The 18,770-nt window shown below is 39.1% G+C and overlaps 1 long non-coding RNA gene across 5 annotated transcripts in view; it reads right to left on the reverse strand.

Annotated features, from left to right (window-relative positions):
* Positions 1-18,770, reverse strand: part of LOC138744117 (uncharacterized) — a 140,284-nt gene that overhangs the window by 112,402 nt on the left and 9,112 nt on the right. For all 5 annotated transcript variants that reach the window (XR_011345295.1, XR_011345294.1, XR_011345292.1 and 2 more), the window contains exon 2: positions 12,401-12,543. This is a non-coding gene — a long non-coding RNA (uncharacterized lncRNA). The remainder of the gene's footprint in view (positions 1-12,400; positions 12,544-18,770) is intronic.

Genomic DNA, 18,770 nt, shown 5'->3' on the forward strand with positions numbered 1-18,770 from the left:
TTAAACCCCAACCCCCTGCTTCTCCTCCCCCCACCCCCCCAACAGTCAACTCTCCATTCCCTCTCTCTTTTCTCACAGACATAATAAATTCTACCTAGTCCCTAATCACATCCAATTAACACCTTTTGTTAGTCTGGATTCCTCCCCCATTGTTTGAAATCTGAAATTTTCTGATATATCCTGGTCCTGTCTTTTCTGATTTTTCCTTGAAGAAGGGCTCAGGCCTGAAATGTCTGCAATATATCTTTGTCTCCTATAGATGCTGAAAAGACTGGCTGAGTTCCTCCAGCATTTTGGTGTTTTTATCATTTCACCCTTAAGCTATGTCCTCTGGTTTGTATCTCACCTAACCTCAGGGAAAAAGCCTATCTACATTTACTCTATCTATACCCCCTCATAATTTTGTTTACCTCTGTCAAATCTACCCTCATGCTTCTATATTCCTGGGAATAAATTCCTGATTTGTTTAACCTTTATCTGTAACTCTGTTCCTCAAGGCAACATCCTAGTAAATCTTCTCTACACTCTTTCAATATTAACATCTTTCCTGTCGTTAGGTGACCAAAACTACACACAATACTCCAAATTTGGCCTCACCATCATCTTACACATTGTTACCATTACAGCCCAACTCCCATACTCAATACTTGGCTATGTCTGCCACTTTCTGCAGCCTCTTGAGTTTCCAAACCGAGTTGTGGTTCGAACAATTGGTACACCTCTCACAGTACACCTATAGAAGGATAATTAAATCAAAGTTTTAAGGAATTGAATGAAATAAAGGACAGATAGAGAATATATCTGCTCTGCCTCACATCGAGGGCAAGGAGGAGGAGCCAATATTGGAGCCAGACATTGCCACAAATGAGGTGTGGTGGAAGTTTTGGAAGCTCTCCAGTGGACTGCAAAGGATGCATGGTTAATTGCTTGCTTTGTATTCAATAGAGGTGAGTTAACATATTTCAACAAATATACACACTAATTTTATCAAGATTATTTTCTAAAACCAGCAAGTTTTGCCCTCAGAAACTTTCTTGAATGAAATTATGGTTAAATGCTGTCAAGAGCAAACTGGAAGAATCAATACATTGATGAGTTCTTCAGTAATCCTTAAGAGTTTCTATAATTACCATCATTTCATGCATCTATTTCTTTGCTGTCTGTTGGAATTTTTCCGATTTCTCAACTATATCAAAATTATATGTATTTCTATTTTGTGACTTATTTCCTTTGGTTCAAGTTTGAAGATTATTTGACTGACAGTGAATGATTAAGGAAAATCATTTTCAAACTGAAAGTGACCTCCTTCGCATCTGATCTTCTCCCAATTCTCCTTGTTGCTGCTTGCAGGAGGGTCAGTCATTGCATTGAAATGAGTGAAGTATGTCAGTCAAAGGACTGACATCAAAGGACTTTTGACATTTGAGCTCAACATTTGTGATTTGTCATTTTTAAAAATGTATGAGGATCAAATAGCAGAGATATTATAAAATAAAAAAAATAGATTATTTATGCCTGTATTTTTTAACTCACTCAAAGCCCACTGATGGAATTGAACAGTATAGTCTTAGACTCAAAATTAACACAGAAGGCAGGCCCCAACTTATCAGCACAGCCTTGTACACTTTCCTTCCAGCTCCAAGTGGCCAGGACAATACAGTGAATTTCACTATAGTTTCACTGAAGCTGGAAGAGAATGCAGAGGAAAGAGGCAACTGGGGAGAAGGGGTGGGGGGGGGGGGGTGAGTGAGACTAAAGATTGGAAGAACTTGGATGTTTGGAGGGCTAGGGAAGTTGGACATGGGGAGGACTGGGAAGCTGGAATATCTTTAGATTGAAATAGTGGACTTGGAAGGCCTAGAGAAACTAGAGATAAGAGTGTTGAGTACTGGTCTACAGTCTTCCCAATATCAATAGAGATGATCATGATCAACTTGACTGAATAACATTTTGTTCCTCCTGCCACAATGAATTCACAACCCAAACTACATGTTTGAATTAATATCCATCGGTAAGAAATTTCATATTCAGTTGGAGATACCTCGCTCAGTGCACCATCTCATGTTGTCGCTGTCTAGATTGCCAGCAGATGGAGTCCATTCACCAACAGAAGGGTTGGGAGATGCACGGTGTTATCCTAGAGTCAATGGCACAGAGAATCAGCACAGTGGCAAGTAAACGGCTTCCCAATTAGAGAAGACTTTAAGTACCCATATTCAATGCAGTTGCTGCCTGGAAACTAGTTCTGAGGATATGGGGTCTGTTTAATTTGTATTTTTTTAAATTTTAAATTTAGACATACAGCACAGTAACAGGCCATTTCAGCCATGAGTCCGTGCCGCCCAATTTACCCCCATTTAACCTACACCCCCAGTACATATTGAATGGTGGGTGGAAACTGAAGCCCCCAGGGAAATCACATGCAGACATGGGGAGATGTACAAACTCCTCACGGACAGTGCAGGATTCGAACCCAGGTCCCAAATGCTGGCACTATAAAGCTGTTGTGCTAACCGCTATGCCAACCGTGCTGCCCATATTCTTGAAGTTGTTAACAATTCCACTCCTAATCTCTAGCATTTTCTACTTTTATTTCAGATTTCCAGCACATCATTTTTTAATAAAAAATGTTGAATTTTAGTCAGCACGGTAATACTGACTCATTGCCACATACAGCTATGGAGGCCTGATCATGGGGGAGTTTAAGGAGGAGATTGATCTAATTTGATCTAATTAGTTAGGGTATCAAGGGATAGGGGGAAGAGGCTGGAATTTGGAACTAGAGAGAGAACAGTTTAGCTCAGGGTTGAGTTGTGGAGCAGGCTCAATGGGCCAAATGGCCTATTTCTGTTCCTTTATCCTGTGATCTTGTGATACTGCTTATAGATGAGCTAGGTCGGTCCCAGTGACATCCCGTCACATTCTCCATATCCCCCCCAAAGTCTCTCCCACTTTACAAAGATGTTCTGGTTGGTGGGTTAAATGGCCATTTTAAATTGGTCCTTGTATGTGGGTGACTGGTAGAATCTGGGAGGAAATGAAGAGAATTAAGGGGAATTAACAGGGAAATGGGATTGCTCTGTGAGCTAGCATGGACTTGATGGGCCAAAATGGCTTCCACCGGTAGTAATGAAATTCTTGATATATGAAAATGATGCTCAAAGTATGACTCATTTAAAACATTAAAGAATTTATTGGAAGACATAAATTCTCTTAAAAGTAACTAGTGACATTAAAATGAACTAAAATATATTCTTCCTACAGAAATGACCTCCTTCTTGTGCACACTGAGAATCCCCAGTGGAATGATCCATTTTTGAGGCTTCTGCTGCTGGTCTCCACGTGGAGAGTCACTGGCAGATGTGACCACATCTGCTGCTCGGTAGAACTTTGGACCTATGGTGGGTCTTTGCAAATCTGTGAGTTGCAGTGAGAATGACTGAACGCCTGCAGTTCCCTACATAATTGTGGGTTCAGCTAGCACAATTTGTCCCTTAACTGCAACCTAGGACAGCAGCACTGTGCTACGTTTCCCCTTATAAACATCCTCAGTGCCTATCAGAGAACACCAATTTGATGAAAATGAGCATGCAATAATGCATAATTATTTTAGGTGATCTTACTTTTTTTTAACTCATCCCTTTTAACATCACAGTAGTCAGCAGAATTAAAAAAATATTATCCATTCTCTCTGGGTTGATTTGGATCACCAATTCCAATAAGCCACTGAAATATTGAATGCACACTTTGCATGTTTATTTCATATGCTAGAATACATAATACTCCAAAATAATTGGACTAAGTGGTTTAAATTAAAATAGAACTTCTGAAATGTGGCACCACAATACATTTGTTGATAAAAAAAATGCAAATATGTTTAACTTGGATGTAGAAGTGTTACTATTGCCCTCAGATGTTTGCTTCTCTGCCAGTATGACAACCATGTACATCAAACAGTTCTAATTGGCAATGAATGGAAGATGAAATGGAAAAGGAAATGTCTCACCTTTAATTTTCACTGACTTAGTGCAATTGAAAAGTAGCATGTGTCTTATGTAATTAGAAGGTAAACCGGATTTCTGTGCCTGATGAAAGACACGTTTTTAACAGAGTTGGATGTGCTGAAGGTCATGGAATTATCTTGCAACTTCGAAAAAAAAATCTTTGTTTTTAATTAAACAAGGAGGCTCCAACAAGCAGATGAAGAACTTTTAAGATAGTCAACAGAAAAATAAACAAAAGCTGCCTGAATAAACACCCACACAAATGTACAGATCCATTTATTGGAAAACAGCTCATAAGATTTTGCAGGTGCAAAATTTCTCTCTGAAAACACCTTCTAATTATGAGTTACGAACTTTTAGTTTCCAACAAGGATTATAAAATTTTGCATACTTCTTGTTGAGCTCTAATTACTGATCTTTGACAGAATATATATTTATTGCAAAAAATAGTAACCATTAGTACAGCAGTCACAGAGACTGCTTCAAACCCACCACGGAGGGTGAATTTAAATTCAGCTTAAAAAATTCTGAAATGGAAGGTGGCATCATACACATTTGTGGAGGTAAAGTCATATCTGCACACTGAGGGCATTGGTTACATGTTGTTACGTGATTCCATCGAGTCAAATGCAGTAAATTTATATTATTTCAGGCTGCTTGGGAACAAGTGTTCATGAGGGGCTCTGGTGTATCAGTGATCTCATCAGATGATATTTTAGCTAAACCTGTAGCTTTAACCTTTAACCTTTATAACCCTTCCCATATGATCATTGGGCCAATAGAGAACATACAGCACAGGAACAGGTCCTTCGACCCACATGTGTGCACTGAATGTGATCCCCAAACTAAACTAAAACTCTGCTGCTTGCAGATACAGAATCTTCTGTCCCCTTATTCCATGTGTCTATTTAGCAGCCTTTTAAGTAGCTCTACTCCTAACACCCTATTCCAGATACCTACCACACTGTGTAAACATGTGCCCTACACATCTCCTTTAATATCCCCTCTCCCACACCACCTGATCTTAAATATTTGATTTGCCTCTCATATTTGAAATTTTTGACCTTGGGGGAAAAAGACTAACTCTCAGGGCTGCTCAGAAATTTATAAATTTCTACCAGGTCACCCCATAACCTCCAAAATTCCAGAGAAAATTAACCCATTTGTCCCACCTCCCCCCATCACTCATAAACCCTAATCTCTCCTATACCTTTCCAAAGTCTCCACATCCTACCTGCAATGGGGTGACCAAAACTGCACTCCAATATTTTCCATAGCTGCAATATGACTTCTTTACTCTTATGCACAATGCCCACCCAATGAAGGCTAAAAGCATACCATACGATCAGACCTGGATTAATCATTAAGCAAAATAAGCACGTGCTTCGGGCACCTAGGGAAGGGGACACCACAGAGTTTTTTTCCAGTGCCGGATTTACCACGGTGCAGCTGAACTAGGGCCTCACAAAAAAGCCACCCCCCCACCCCCACACAATAAATAAATATACACACACACACACAGAGGTTATATTTAATTTAGTTGTGGGGTCTGACCTGGAAGAAAACTGAATTTTTAATCTATTATTTCAGATTCAAGTCGTAGTGTCTTAATGTCTTGTCGGTTAGACAATGGGAGGGTCAAGGGAGAACCAATGTTGGGCTGCGCTTAGGGCATCAGCTGGCCTTAATCTGGCCCTGCATACCATACTCCTTCTTTACCATCCTATCTACTCATTTGGCCACTTTGAAGAGGCTATGGATCAAAACTCCCAGATCTCTCTGCACATCAATGCCTTTAAGATCCCTGCCATTAACTGTATGCATTCCCTTTGCAATGTGGAGCACAGAAGATAATGGCAGGAGCAGCATCTAGTTTAGCAGATCTCACGATGTGTCATATCAAAGTTCCTCTGCCCGGTGACATTTAGATGTGAATAAAGGTGGATGACTAAATGACTGAAGTGTCCAGATGAACATCATATAAAGCTGATAAATATGGTCCCAGAAACTTGTCTTGCCATTTGTTGCATCTGCAACCATTTCTGTAACACAAATCCACTTTCCTGCTGAATCACCATATGCTTTCATTACCTAATGTCCAAAATTCTATGCACCATGAATTCTAATGCCCTTGAATATCCTCAATCTACGACCATCAATTGTCATCTGGTACTAAGAACTGCAAATATGTATGGTCGTCTGAATACAAAAAAACACTGTTCATCTTCCTCCTAAATCCCTCAACTATTCCTCCTGGTTTGAGGTTTTACAACCCGAATGGACAGCCTCTCATGCTCAAAAACATTGTTTTTTTTCCATGATGGACTAATATATCAAGTATAGGCTCGGAGGGGAGAGAAAGCTAACTGCTGGGCAACAGGCTTCAGAACCAGGAGTAGGATAATGAGGAGAAGGTGGCTGGGTGCAGGGGTGGTGGACCTGAGGAATGATTTAAGCCAGGAGTTGCTATTGCAATTTTCACCAATAACCAGAACAAGAATTTGGGGGCATGTGGTGGGATGGGATTTTCACCAACTATCAGGGCAAGAAAGAGGATTGTCACATTGGTTGAAATCAAGAAAGGGTGTGACCTTTATCAAGGTAAGAAATGAAGACCATGATCAGGAGGAAAGATCTTCTGGACTGTTGCTTGGAGAAATGGCTGGGGCTGTTGGTAGGGATCAAGTTATTCATCAGGACCTCTGGGAATCAAAGAGAGCTGGATATGCCAACAGTGAGGGATGAGTTGGTCAGAGAAGAGTTGGTGAGGGAGATGGACCTTGAAGTGATATAAATTCCATGGAGTATTTTTGTGGGGTAGGAGTGTTGGAGAGTTAGGAAGCTCAGAATCATTTTGATTCAAGCATTGAGAAATGACCTGGGTTCCAGAGATGAGATGGGAAATTGCTACCATATGATATGGCAGATAGTCAGAAAAAGTTCAACTGACAGAAATTGAGAAAACAAATCTCCAGTGCAAAGAAAGATTTCTATGATTGTTGTGGTTGGTTGTAATCAATTATCCCATCCCAACAACATTAATGGAGAAATACCTTACATTGCACCTACCTTCAACTGATTCTTCACTACTTAACCCCAATTATGACAACAAAAATTGTACAGTTCACTGATGAATTCACTTACTTTGGTAGCATCTGAAAAAAATGAAAGGCCCATTTCCCAAGTCCATGTAGCAAGTTTAGATTGCATTCTGCCTTGTACTAATAAATGGTACAAGTGCCAGGCACCGACAATCACTCATAAATGTAAACCCAATCACAGGGTTTGCAGACTTTTGGGCTCCACAGATCAATATAATCACCTCCGAGAGCATCAGTGAGCTTATCAGAGTGAGTCTTTGTCATTCAAATATAATAGACATATGTGACCAGGAAGAAATACCAATTCTGGACTTAGATTTTTACTCAAAGAAAGAGCCTCCCTTGACATTTATCCCCATTATTATATTGGAACCCCATCATCAACATCCCACAGATCACCACTGAAAATAAACTTATCTGAACTAACCACATGAGCACACATCGTGCAGTCAGCAGTGAATAATTCACCTCCTGATTACCTAATGTCTTTTCATGGTCTGCAAAGCCCAAGAGAGTGCTGGAATAATTTTCCATTTGCCTAGATTAGCACAGCTCCAACAATAAGCTCAGCACCATCCAAAACAAATCAGTCTACTTGACTAGCCTCAAAACCATTTCACTTCAATGATCATTGGTATGCAGAGCCGTGAGCACACGACCACTAAGGTGCAAGTTACTTGTCAATTTGTCTTCAACAACACTTCCCAAACCAGTGTCACCAAAATTTTGCAGGAGACATAATCACCGCCACATCCAAGTTCCTTGTCATCATATAACATTCCATCTTAGAAGTATATTGCTGTCCGTTAATGTTTTGTCAAAATCGTGGAGCTCACATTCAAACAGTGTCAAAGGCAGCTCACTTCCATTTTACAAGCACACTTCAAGATAAGTTATAAATGTGATTCCCACATCCTGAAAATGAATTAAAAAGGTATATTTACAATTAAGCCAATATAGACTTGAAATGAAAAAAGTTCATGAGGAGGTCAAGTGTAAACCTAATCACCTCCTTCAGCATCAGTCTGCAAATCACACTAGAATCAGTCCTCCAACCACAATAATTGTTGTTATTCATCACTGGACATTATATAAACCAAGCAGAAATGCAAATATAGCAAATCTGCACCAAAGGAAGGACTCACAAAGGTGGCCTGCAATTAATTCAACACGATAGAGTCGATCAAATGCTGATTCTAAAAACATTAAAACAAATGTACAATATCCTCACTGCCAAACTGTTCATGATAGCTGAATTCCTGCTGCTTCCAAATTTCTGCTATTTGTATATATGCTGAAATGAACAAGCTGCATCATGTCTGTGCAAAATACTTCGTGGATTAATTTAAATTCTTACAGTAGTATTTTTACAGATAATTCCATTTAGATTTTCACCATTATATGTATCTACAGTCAAAATTAATTTGATATTGTCAGCAAACCAATCAAGCTATGTTTGCTCTTTCTGTCCTTATTAAATGCATCACCAAAGTAACCCTCTTTGTGCAAGCGTCCCTTGGGTACATTGTAATTTATCGTTACATGGTCAATATTATTTGGCTGCAAGTTAAATCAACACAAACAAAAAAGTCAAAGCTTTAATTGTCAGTGAGCCAAGTTAATAAGTAGAAATACAAAAGCAATCTCCGTTTTACACTTTAATAAGCATTTTCCATGGAGTACGCAGGAAGAGGTCATTAATATGTTTGGCTGCTTACGGTATACACTGTACTTCATGATGCAGTGAAGCTTTATAAGTTAATGATGCAAGAAACTGAAACAAACCAGAGAGCGATCTCAAATCAGCTCATTTTCTTTGTTCACCATTTCATTCTTTACATATGCAATCCCCCATTCATAAAGCATTTCAACACACATCTTGCTTTCAATGGAACAAAGTTGCAGCATACCCCAGAGGTATCTGCTTTTTGTTAACCTTGGAAACTTTTTAATACCCAGGAGTGCCTTACAAGCCCAGGGGAATAAATAAGATCATTAGCTGCAAGAACACAAGAATTCAAAACTCAAGAAAGATAATGAGTGCCAAGGAAAACATTATACAAACCCTGTTTGTAATTATTACACATCATTTTGATGATCTGGTCTGGTCATAACCATGTAGTACTTCAAAGTTACCTAATGCAAAATCTTTTAGTGAATGTCATCGTTAACCCATTAATATCAAAAATGTCATCATAAAGTGGTCTCAGTAATTGTGCAGTCCATCAAGTGAATGTCAGTAGATATTATCAGACAGAGATTTCAATCATATGTCAAAACTAACCAGTCTAAGAAAATAATTGAGATCATCGGAAATTTGATGCAAAAATAGAAAATCTCCAAATAACCGGCCCGTCCATCAGTAGACAATAGACAATAGGAGCTGGAGTAGGCCCTTTGGCCCGTCGAGCCAGCACCGCCATTTTACAGATCATGGCTGAGATGGTTAAGACCTCCCTTCATCTAAAACCTGAGAATAATAGACTTCACACCAAAATTGTTAACCTATCTTCCTCTTTCGTCTGTCCTCTGATCAGCTATTTCCAGCTGTTACTGCTAATATTTTGTCTGTAATAAAGGAGTGTAGGCTTCAAAACGTCATCCTAGATGAAAATCTCTTTTTGATTTCTTAAATCTTCCAGTCCTCTTTTGACAAACACCAATGCAAAAAAAGTCACAGGCTAATGCAAAAGGAAAATAGTGCCAGGGCCATATGACTGTGTTTACTGATCTATCAGTTTTTTTCCTTATTTGGATACTGTAAAATTATCAAATGCAAGTGGATTTTATCTCGTACAATAATAAATATGATCATAATGTTATTGTTACCAAAATAGATAAGTATGAACATAACAATGAGAACAGGGCCAGTTGGATGATTCTGAAATAGATGATTACAAATTGATAATGATGACGTTTCTTGTTATGTATATATATTTCTTTAAAAAAACAAGTACAAGAGTATACCTTAAATTACCCCCATATTTTATATCCATAAGGAAAGTGATAATATATTTTAAAAAGATAGAAAAATAAATATTCATATTTACAGTTATTGCAAGAAAAAAAATCATAATTTCTACCATTGACAGGGGTGGTGGTGGAGGCTGGAAGAATAGTGGCATTTAAAAAACTCTTGGACAGGCACATGGATGAAAGAAAAATAAAGGAATATGAGGTAAGGAGGGTCTCGTTTTATTTTGCTAGGTTTATATGGGTCAGCACAGCACATGGGCTGAAGGGTCTGTACTGTGTTGCAATGTTCTATGTTTTAAAAGAAGTGGTGTTTCAAAGGGTGCTGACAGGTGTTTTTGTTTGGAAGACTACACAAAAGAGTCTGGAAAAACGACCAACTGAAAAACCTCACAAAGATTAGCGTATACAGAGCCGTTGTCATACCCACACTCCTGTTCGGCTCCGAATCATGGGTCCTCTACCGGCATCACCTAAGGCTCCTAGAACGCTTCCACCAGTGTTGTCTCCGCTCCATCCTCAAAATTCATTGGAGCGACTTCATCCCTAACATCGAAGTACTCGAGATGGCAGAGGCCGACAGCATCGAGTCCACGCTGCTGAAGATCCAGCTGCGCTGGGTGGGTCACGTCTCCAGAATGGAGGACCATTGCCTTCCCAAGATCGTGTTATATGGCAAGCTCTCCACTGGCCACCGTGACAGAGGTGCACCAAAGAAGAGGTACAAGGACTGCCTAAAGAAATCTCTTGGTGCTTGCCCCATTGACCACCGCCAGTGGGCTGATATCGCCTCAAACCGTGCAACTTGGTGCCTCACAGTTCGGCGGGCAGCAACCTCCTTTGAAGAAGACCGCAGAGCCCACCTCACTGACAAAAGACAAAGGAGGAAAAACCCAACACCCAACCCCAACCCACCAATTTTCCCCTGCAACCGCTGCAACCGTGCCTGCCTGTCCCGCATCGGACTTGTCAGCCACAATCGAGCCTGAAGCTGACGTGGACTTTTACCCCCTCCATAAATCTTCGTCCGCGAAGCCAAGCCAAAGAAGAAGAAGAAGTAGAATTTATGATGAGGTTAGTAGAGGGAGGTTGATGAGCTTGATAGCCATTGGAAAAAATACTGTTCTTGAACTTAGAGTGCTGAACTTCAGGCTTCTATAGCTTCTTCCTGAAGGTAGCACGAAGAGATTGTGACAAAGTATAATAGTAGTCCACTACGATCTTGGCTGCCTTCTTCAGGCAGTGCCTCACAGAAATGCTTTCAATGAATGGGAGGTGGGAGACTGTGATGGATTTGCTTGGTTTGCTGCTTCTGCAATCCTGGGCACTCGAATTACTAAAGCAGGCTGTGATGGAACTAGTCAGTATACTTTCCACAGTACACCTGTCGAAATTTAATAGATTATTGGAAGACATGCTAAATTTCCTCTGACTCCTTAGCTAGTAGAGGCATTTGGTACGCCTTCTTCACGGTTTTCCTGATATGTTGGCTCAAAGGGAGGGCCTCTGATAAGTGGACTCCCAGGAACTTGAAGATACTAACACTCTCCACCTCCATCCCATCAATGTGAACAGGTGTGTGGATCCTGAACCTAAAATCCACCATAAGCTCCTTAGTCTTGTTGACATTGAGAGCTGGGACCCACCCAACCAGAATCTCAATTGCATTCTGTCTCATCATTTCCCAATAATTTGGCCAGAACTGAACAACAAATTTACAAATTGTATTAGATTTGAACTTGGCAACACAATCACGAGAATATAAAAATAAAGTATGGGCAAGGAAGTGTATTGCAGTGACTTGGAAATTTGATGCACATTTAGGAATGGAAAGATGGCATTCGGACATTCAAAGTTGTATGCCTTTGGAGAAAATAATATATAATTTGAGAAATAAATATTCAACTTTTGTACAAAATTGGAGCTGTTTAGGGATTAATATGTAAAAATGTACTTCCAGCTTCTTAAGACCTGTAATAATCTTTTTCCCTAAAGTCATTTAATATAAATACTGTAAGATCCCAGTGTGTGAGCCAGACCAATATATTTTCTTTATACTTTTTCTTCCTTTATATAACTATATACTATATCAACTTTTATAATGGGAAGGAGGTAAGAGGAAGGGGAGGGTGGGAAAGGGGGAGGGATTAATACCATGTAATCATTGCAATTTTAAATATAATTAAGTATTGACTCTGTACAATATAATTACATGGATGGAAATAGAAAGGGAATTGAAATTGCGACTGGGAGCTTCAGATGGCCATTGCAGGCAGAGTGTAGGTAATCTGTGAAACACTCACCAAAATGGAGCTTGCTTACCTACATCTGCTCCTATTGTGTCCTTGTCCAAGTGCACTTCAGAAGTGGTTCGAGGTTTCCTGATATCTCAAAAGGAGATAGATAAATGGGAATCTTTCCTTCCAACACATCTAATTATTCACATCAACAATCTTGAGGCACTCCTAAAAATGTAATCAACATGTCAATTATCCGTTGACACTAATAAGATGCCATTTCACACTTCCTAGAAGAATAAATAGTCTAAGCTAATCAACTGTATTGAAGAAATGGATGGTCACCAGTCATTGCTCTCTGCAACTGGTCTTGCCAGCTGAGTTCTAAAGGGTAAACCGTTCACTTTCTTACTTGTGAAAACCATATGGAATAATGTGAGTTTACCAGCACACATCAGGCACTTCTCTCCAAACAGCTTTGTTTATCATATAATGCTGATCTTAAATTATACAATTTAGATGGTACTCATCAGCTGAGTACCCAGCCATTGAACAACTTTAAAGGGTTGGCCTTTTTTTTCAGGTGTACTATTTCTAATTCATATAAAGATCAATTTTTTTTCCCCATTTTCTATTCCCTATATATTTTTTCAATTGTCCAGGTTTTGCCTTAAATATAAAGACAGTGCCTTGACATCAGGAAGTTCTATGATTTGTGTGAATACGCACATTCTACAAGATGCACTACTTAATTTTATCTTTAGTAATGACCTGTACAATCATTGACATGCTTTCATTTGAGGTACAGGTGGCTTGGAGAGTCTCATGCGACAAAAGATCTAGAGATGAGGGTGCCAGTTCATTTTTTTTGTCATAATTAGCTAGCTTGGCTTTTTCTTTTCAAACTCTTGAAGCCAATTCTTATCATGGATAAGCTTTGCTGTATGCAACAATGCTGTGAGCTCCAATTATTCACTTGGGTCTCCTGTTGGTCCGCATCAATTCTAAATGCATTAAAAACTCAATTGCATTAATCTTTCTAGCAAACCTTGGGATATCTTGCTGCTCTTGTCCCCCTTGTGGCATTGCTCCTTGTCTCTTTGCTTGATGCCTGCAGGATCTACTCTCCCTGAGTATTAAGTTTCAGAATGTGCAATCAAAGTCAAGCCTCATTGATTTCATGCAAATTTGGTTAATTGATGTTTGATAAGCACAAAGGAATGGTTACACCTGACTGCTGCAACAGCAATGAAAGAATTGTGGGTAAAATCTAGGGAGTGATTGATGAAAGCCATTGAAAACAGCCCGATATGTTTTTTAATCAACATTTAGCAAGGGCTATGAAAAGGAAGTGGGGAAAGAAACTTCATGGGATATCAAAATAAACAGATTTTGTTTTGCTCTTTTATTAGGATATGATCATCTGAAGCTGCACATCCCTTTTGAAGAGTACAACTGGTGATATTACAGATGAAAATAAAGTAGTGGTGGACATATTGAACAATCGCTTGATTTTAAATTTTCCAAAAGGGGAAAAGGATAGCATGCTAATGGAGGAAGACTCACCATAATTAATACAATCATCGAGTCATTCAGCATGGAAACAAGCTGTTACACCCAAATGACCCACCCATTCTGGTACCATTGCCTGCATTTGGCCAATATCCCTCTAAACCAAACATTTCCATGTATCCACCCAAATTTTTCTTAGATTGTACCTACCTCAACCACCTCTTCCAACAGCCTGTTCTGAACACTTAAATTCCTGTTAAATCTCTCCCTCCTCACCTTAATCCTTTGGTTACTGATTCCCCTACTCTTGGCATTTACCTGATCTATTCCTCTCATGAATTTGTACAGTATATCTCTATGAGATCACCCTTCATCCTCCTGTGCTCCTGAGAATTAAGCCCTCTCCAGCTTGACAAAAGTTTTTTTTTCCTGTAGCATGGAGACCAAAACTAAACACAATACTCCAAATTGGGCCTCATCAATGTCTTAAACAACTGCAGCATGACCTCCCAACTTTTATACTCAGTACTCTGATGAAGGGCAATGTGCTGAAAGTCTTTATGACCACCCTATTTACCTGTGATGCCTCTTTCAAGGTACTATGTACCTATACTCCTAGATCCCTGTGCTCTGCAATATTGCTTAGATTGCTACCACTCACTGTATAGGTTCATTCCATGTTAAACTTCCCAAATGTAACACCTCTGCATTAAATTCCATCAATCGTTCAACTGCCCACCTGATCAAGATCCTACTGCAATTTTTGGCAAACATCTTCACTATTTACAGTATCAGATACTTTAGAGCAGAGGTTCTCAAACTTTTTCTTTCCACTCACATACCTCTTTAAGTGATCTCTATGCCATTGGTGCTCTGTGATTCATAAGGGATTGCTTAAGGCAGTATGTGAGTGGGAAGGGAAGGTTGAGAGTCACTGCTCTGGACTCAATTGTTACTGAAATATTTTGCTTGAGAAAAATAGTCATTGGCCCATTTCCTTTGGAGTTATGAAACTATGCACATAACAAGTCAATGAGGTATGATTAAAACAGTGGTTTTCAAACTTTTTCTTTCCACCAACATACCACCTTAAGCAATCCCTTACGAATCACAGAGCACCAGTGGCATGGGGAGTATATGATTGGAAAGAAAAAGGTTGAGAACCACTGCTTTAGTGTCATCTGCAAATGTGCTAATCATACCATGTATGTTTTCATCAAACTCATTGATCTTAATTACAAACAGCAATGGGCCCAGCACTGAACCCTGTGGCACTCCACTGGTCACAGGCCTCCAGTCGGAAAATCAATTTTCTACAATTACCCTCTGCTTTTTTTCCTGATGACAATTTTCTAACCATTCTACTATCTCTCTTTAGATCCCATGTAATTTAACCTTCAAGAGCAGCCTACGATGTGAAACCTGATTGAATGCATTGCTGACATCTTCAACATAGTTATAATAATGAGGCAAATAATATTACTACTAGATCTGTTTCAGGCTGTGTTTAGCAGACCAAAGAAACTCACCACATAATGTCTTTCACAAACATGAAGAACCTGGACCAGTTTGAAAAGAATTACCATAGGGTCGAGGAGTTATCTGCAAACAAAATGTGTTCCTGGACTTAAAGCTCTACCATTCCTTAACAGAATAGAAACAATGAAACAGGCAGAGAGTTAACAGAAAATCCATGACCTAAAGAACAGATGGCAGACTGAGACACCACTGAGAGGCAGGATAAGTGGTGGATAAGAGGGTCAAAGAGCCAGTCAATGGCCATTGAAAGAGGCACGATTAAGACCCAATGCCGTGACTCTGTCCTCGACACTTGGCACCATCCCAGTATCCCATACGGCCCAGATTTGCTACCATCCCTTAACAATATAGAGCTGAGAATGACGTATTCCATTCAAGAATAATTAGCAATGGGAGCAGCTGCGATCCTTCTGAAATCCTAAAAGTTGGCAGTAAAGAGCTTCTGGGTAAATCTACAGCTCATTGCCACACATGGTAAGAAAAGGACATGGCAGAGGCCCTCAGATGTACCATGAGCATAATTAGCTTCATGAAAGAAGATACCTGACTGGTAACTACAGAGGGAACTCCTTCCTGTTCAGCACAGATAAAGCCATTTTCAGAGACCTCCTCGACCGCCTCCACCTGGAGGCCAAAGAGTTGATTCCTGGTGTGGGCTCCATTCCTCAAGAGCACAATGGATATGATCAGCACTGAGCAACAACTCCAAAAGAAAAACAAGGCAAACAGCATCCAATATAATTCTTTTTAAACGTCCTTAAAGCCTTTGATGAGGCTGGCCATGGCTCACATCTACTCTAGTCTACTAACTAGCCTTGACCCACTTCAATTTGCCTACCAGCAAAACAGATTCATAGCAGATGCCATATCCCATGCTCTCCATTTGGCCCTAAAACATCAAGGACACCCATGTTAGACCACTGTTCATAGACTACAGCTTTGCCTTTGCAAACTCATTCCCAAACTTCAGGATCTTGGCCTCAGTGCCCTCCTCTGTTACTGGATTCTTGTCTAACAGACCACAATCAGAGTTTCGTATCATCTGCAAACTTTAAAACTATATGTATCTAAATCTAAAATACAGGTAGTCCCCGGGTTAAAAATGTGTTGAAAGTTATTGATGTCCCCACTGTGATCGGGATCCCTGCACTATACCGCAGCACACTGCCTTACACTGATGAGAATCGGGGTTTTTTTTTGTCTTTGCTCGGATGCAGCAGATCAGTGAGTTTCCAAACCACTGAACATGTTAGGATTATGGTTAGGGTTAGGGTTAAGGGCTGACCAGTGAGTTTCCAAATCAATGAACAACACCAGTTTGTATGGAATCCCCGGGTTAGGGTTAAGGTAAGGGTTAGGGTTAGGCACAGTCCAGCGAGTTTCCAAACCAATGCGTTAGGGTTAGTGGTAAACTACATTAGACAAATATTTTCTAAAATAAATGATGTTCAATTATTGTCATTAACGATCAGTTTTATGTACCCCTTTTATAAGATTGGAATATATTGCGTTAAAGTTAATAATGCTATGAAGACCGCGGTTTTCCATAACACTGAAATTTCTTGGAACGCATTAACTGTGTTGTACTCTTATTTCATTTGGTTTACAAGTGACTCGTGAACCAAATTTTGGTGATTCTTTACTGCCTCCTTGGGTTAAAGGCAGCTAGAAAGGAACAGATGAATCTTTGAAGCTGATTCCACTTTCAAGTTTCATGTGACTCTCCAGCACCAGGTCCATCCTGTCCAACATTGACCATCTCTCCATCATCTTCTACATCATCCAATTATGTTCTGTATTATTATGTTTAAGATGTTAAGATGTTGCTGTGTATTTGGAAGTGTTTCTTTTTTAATTTTTTTTAATTTTTCACACTATGAACCATATTAATTAAAATACACACAAACATTTCCCTTTTGAATATACACAATGTCATTTTCTCCCCTTTTTCCCCCCTCTCTTCCCTCCCTCTTTCCCACCCCCCTCCCTACCCACTAAACGTTTAACATATTCAATGCAATAAACCCATTGTACAATGTCATCACACAATGAAAATAAACAAGAAAATTGTGTCATCTACTTTTACACACTGGGTCAGTTCATTTCGTCTTCTTCTCATTCTATCATTTTAGGGGTGGAGGTCCACGGTAGGCCCTCTCTGTTGTGTTCCCAAATTTGTTAAAATAATGTGACTTTATTTTTTAATTATATGTTATTTTTTTCCAATGATATACATTTATTCATTTCCATGTTCCATTGCTGTACTCTCAGGCTCTCTTCTGATTTCCAAGTTAACATTATACATTTCTTTGCTACAGCTAAGGCTATCATAATAAATCTTTTTTGCGCTTCATCCAGTTTGAGACCTAGTTCTTTACTTCTTATATTATCTAGAAGAAAGATCTCTAGATTTTTTGGTATGTTGCTTTTTGAGATTTTATTTAATACCTGATTTAGATCTTCCCAAAACTTTTTCACTTTCTCACATGCCCAAATTGCATATACTGTTGTTCCCGTTTCCTTCTTACAGCGAAAACATCTATCTGATACTGTTGGGTCCCAATAATTTAACTTTTGGGGCGTAATATATAGCCTGTATAACCAATTATATTGTATCATGCGTAACCTCGTGTTTATTATATTTCTCATAGTTCCAGAGCATAGATTTTCCCATATTTCATTTTTTATCTTTATGTTTAGATCTTGTTCCCACTTTTGTTTGGGTTTATAGCTTATTTCATCATTTTCTTTCTCTTGCAGCTTGATGTACATGTTTGTTATAAATCTTTTAATTATCATTGTGTCTGTAATCACATATTCAAACCTGCTTCCTTCTGGTAATCTCAGTCTGCTTCCCAATTTGTCCTTTAAGTAGGTTTTAAGTTGGTGATATGCAAACATTGTACCGTGAGTTATTCCATATTTGTACTTCATTTGTTCAAATGATAATAAATTATTTCCCAAAAAACAATTTTCTATTCTTTTAATCCCTTTTCTCTCCCATTCTCTAAAGGAAAGGTTATCTATTGTGAAAGGGATTAGTTGATTTTGCGTCAATAATAATTTTGGTAGTTGGTAATTTGCTTTTTTCCATTCTACGTGAATCTTCTTCCAAATGTTGGAAGAAGATGCAGTACTGGGTGAACTTCTATATTGCACCAATTTTTCATCCCACTTATAAAGTATATGTTCTGGTACCTTCTCCCCTATTTTATCTAGCTCTATCCTGGTCCAATCTGGTTTTCCCCTTGTTTGATAAAAATCTGATAGATATCTTAATTGTGCTGCTCTATAATAATTCTTAAAGTTTGGTAGCTGCAAACCACCTTGTTTGTACCATTCTCTTAATTTATCTAGTGCTATCCTCAGTTCCCCCCTTTCCATAAGAATTTCTTTATCATTTT

Source organism: Narcine bancroftii, chromosome 10, assembly GCF_036971445.1.
Source record: "Narcine bancroftii isolate sNarBan1 chromosome 10, sNarBan1.hap1, whole genome shotgun sequence".
Taxonomy (NCBI): domain Eukaryota; kingdom Metazoa; phylum Chordata; class Chondrichthyes; order Torpediniformes; family Narcinidae; genus Narcine; species Narcine bancroftii.